This window comes from Sinocyclocheilus rhinocerous, unplaced genomic scaffold (assembly GCF_001515625.1).
Source record: "Sinocyclocheilus rhinocerous isolate Xijiao unplaced genomic scaffold, SAMN03320098_v1.1 scaffold1238, whole genome shotgun sequence".
Taxonomy (NCBI): domain Eukaryota; kingdom Metazoa; phylum Chordata; class Actinopteri; order Cypriniformes; family Cyprinidae; genus Sinocyclocheilus; species Sinocyclocheilus rhinocerous.
The window spans coordinates 1204140-1208240 of NW_015662954.1; positions in this window are offsets into that span (position 1 = coordinate 1204140).

A 4101-nucleotide genomic window follows, 5' to 3' on the forward strand; every position below is an offset into this window, starting at 1 on the left:
TTGAAGTATAACACCTCTTTACAAAGCTGCTCACAGAATGGGTGGAGACTTTGCTTCTTGCCATGTCAGCATGTGATTTAAGGTGGAGGCCTTAAATCACATGCTTTATTTGATTCTTTATGGAGGTTTCGGAAAATTGTATGAATTTCTGACTGAAGTTTCACTCAGATGAAATCTAAGAGTGTAAACAAGCTTCATTTGGTTGGAAAAACACATGTTCAGTCAAAATATAAGATCTGAGCCACCTTAAAAGATGTTAACGTGGAGTAGCCTTTGATTTAGGAGGGGCGTAACTATGTCCTGACGTCATAAAGAGGTTACTGGGCAACCAGTCAAGGAAAACACATCGCTTGGATACAAGAGAAGTCTATGGTAAACAACAAACTTACGTGGAATTCTAATCTCAGGAAGTTTGTGACGCCACTTCAATATAGCAGCAGAAATGTTAAAGATGAGAAATATTGATGAAATACTGCAATATTTTAAGATATAAATGTTGGCGTGTTATATAAGCAAATAATTTGAGAATTAGAAAAAAAAAATACTAGTTTAAACCGATAAACTCCACCCTAGGGCAAAACTAAAATATAGGACAACTATATTTCACTTTAAGTAAATGAGGAGGAGTTTACATGGCCTAGCGTAATTTTATGTAGCCAACTGTATTTTTTTTATTTTGCATAAAATGTTATTATCAGTCATGACATAATAATGATGCAGTTATAACTTTATACCTAACTGGTATACTACAATACTGAAATATGTGCCGTATACTCCCATAAACACCTTCCCTCATCACCTTTTCAAAGCAGTGATGCGGCAAGTTGGAGGCTGTAAACCTGAAACTGATTTACAAATTGTAGATGAATAATAAAGTCTTTGTGCAGTGCTTCTAATAAGCTGACACAATGTGTTGTAAGAAGATTTAGCTGCTTTCCCACCCTAAAGGGAATTAGGTTGAAGAGGTTTTTTGCTCTTGCCAATTAAACAGCATTCAATGAATCAATTAGCCTTATTCATGCAAGAACGTCTTTAAATGGAAAGGGTGGATGTGAAGGATTTGAAGTGTCACATCAGTATCTTTATGTGCATTCAAATGTGTGAGACATGTGTGGGACATATGAACCAAACCATCAAAGTCATTCCCGTTCCCATTTTCATGTTTGAGAAATTGTCAACAGTCTGTATCCGTCAGCCCCTTCCCGATTGTTGTTTACCCTGACTCTTTTGTTGAAAGAGAGAGGGAAGCATTAGGACACGCCTGCCAATGCGTAGGGCCGTGGCTCATAGGTCTGTCAACAGGAAGTGGGAATAAATAAGTACTGTGGTAATGCAAAAATTACACAAGAATCATTTACACCTCCACCTAATTCACGTGAAAAGGTTACGAAGCGAGAAGACAACAAACTTTGCAGGTGTGTTTGCTTTTACAGAGCGTGGGAGATTTTTGACTACCATTCAGAAGTTTGGGGTTTGTAAGATTTTTTAAAATGTTTTTGGTCTCTTATGCTTACCAAGGCTGCATTTCATTTATTTGATCAAAAATACAGTAAAATAGTGGTAATGTGAAATATTATTGCCTTTTAAAATGGATGTTTTCTACTTCAATATATTTTACAATAAAATGTATTCCTGTGATTAAAAAAAGCTGGATTTTCAGCAACCATACTCCAGTCTTGATTGTCACATGATCCTTCATAAATCATTGTAATATGCTGATTTGGTAATTCGTATTTGCGACATTGACTTTTAACTGTACACTATCAAGCTTACTCAACCAAATAAATAAATAGATCGACATGAAATATTGAAATACCTGTATCTTAATGCTTCCGCTAAAAAGTCCATTATAATGTACTAAACAATTGACCAAGATACAAGACGAACATTATTACCTTTATTGCGATTTTCCACTATCGTCGCGATTACTGAGACGCATGATGGTGACATTTGCGTTCGTAAGAAAGAAAGACCAACAAAAACAACGTGATTCCTCAATACGAGACGCTACGCGAATATTAAGAAATATCCGACCAGTGATCTGTGATTAACCAATGAGATTCGATTCGATCCACATACCGAGCCACTCAGCCAATCAGAGTTGAGGACCGAAAATAACTGTTGTATAAATTATGACATACTTAACCTACGTGATGCAAATAACAGCCTTTTCATTATTTTAAAGTGTTTAATCCTCTGCTAATCACGAGCCCACTGAGGCAGGTATTATATATATATAATCACAATATTGCATCTTTTGTTCCAGGCATTAGTAGCTTTGTAGGCATATCGCATTTGTATAGTCTTGCATAAGTAGCCCCCTGCAGTGTTTGGCCACATTATGAAAAAGTTCACGTAAGCACTTCTTTATGGAAACCGAGAGTGAGCACTACAGAATTCACCCAACACATCAGCCAAATTCCAAAGCAAATTAAATGTGCACTGATTGTTATTAATACACATTTCAGTTAATTTTTACATCACATGATGAATTAAGACAAAACGTAATTACAGGAGTATCTTTGTTAGCCTCATGTTCTGCAAGGTTTATTTGTTCTCCGCAAACCCTCGTTATCCACCACCCACTCAGCAGCCCACACTCAAACACACATTCTCCCATGTACTCTCATGTCCTGCAGGCTTAATCCTGGGTTGGCTCGGATTAGCAACTTCCCACATTAGGCTAATTTAATCAGAACACAGCCTCTAGAGAGAAGCAATGCACGGGGGCTGTGTGGCACACTGACATTTCACCTGTATCCGCTGTTTGACGTAATCTAATCATTGATATGGAAGGTTATTCTGGCCCTCTGATTCCATCTGTGATGTAGGAAGCTCGGTCAACACGTATCCAATCAGACTTTAAAAATAGAAGCCTACATTTCACAAGAATGCTATTATTTCCTGTCACTCTTTGAGCTGCAGTCCCCGCGATCGGCCTTTCTTGCTAATGGTCCTTATTGCTTACTTCCTTATTTCCCTGTGCTGTTTGAGTTCACCACAGAGAGTTCAATTGTGTCGGTCCGGTAAAGCATTTACATGTGGGCCAATGAGCTTGTTTACTTTTACAACTTCCCGGGACGGATTGGCCATCTGGCAATTCTGAGAAGGGTATAACTGCAGCCCTGAGATCTCCAAATGGGGGCGGGAACTCCAAAACGGGGTGGGAGCTCCAAAATAGCGCGTGGCTTCCTCCCATTGACAGACAGGCACATGACATGCATGCGCAATTTTTCCCCCCAATCCACTTCAGTGCAAACTCCGCCCCACAGCTGATTCTAAAGATTTTATTGGTTGTGTCAATTAAAGTGATGATTTCCTACACTATCCTACAAAAAATGCTAACTCCTAAACCTCCCCCACACGTAGCATTTTCCTTTAAATGTTAATGAGCTCTGCTGACCCCGCCCCTCTCTTCTGAGCCACTCTCTGAGGGACTGTTTACATAAGCTGCATTCATCGTGAAACTGGCTAATTAGCACATTATTAGGAAAGGCATTTGCAAAGATTCATTAAAAACCTTAAACTCACTTCTTCTGTAGGTGAAGCTGGATCACAAATAATTCGCGTGAACATAGATCTACATATTTAGGTAGATCGGGGGCGCATTCCCTTCAAAAACAAAAGTAATAAACTGCGTCTTCACTATGCTGTATATTATTATTTACATAGCAATACTAATACTAATAATACTTCTACTACTAATAATAATAATACCCAAATGGTTAAAGCAACATTTTGGCCAAATAACCCAACAAATTAGTTATTTTATAACCCAATGCATTGGGTTACTAACTTACTACCCAATCCATTGGGTTAAAATAACCCAACATTAGGTAGGTGCTATAGTAACCCACTGTAATATAGTTCGTAGTTCGGAAGAAGGACGAGGAAGTCAGGGGTGGCGGGTAAACCTCTTTATTGGTCCCCACAACAAAAAGTAAAACAAAGAATATGGTACTGCTCGGCTCTCTGCCTCCTCAGTTTAAGGCTACTTGCTAACACATCAAAAACCTATAGCAATAGCCACAGTACTATAGACATATGTAGCGTCTGGAGCGTCTGGACCCACAATATATATTTTGTTTTTATATTTAACAA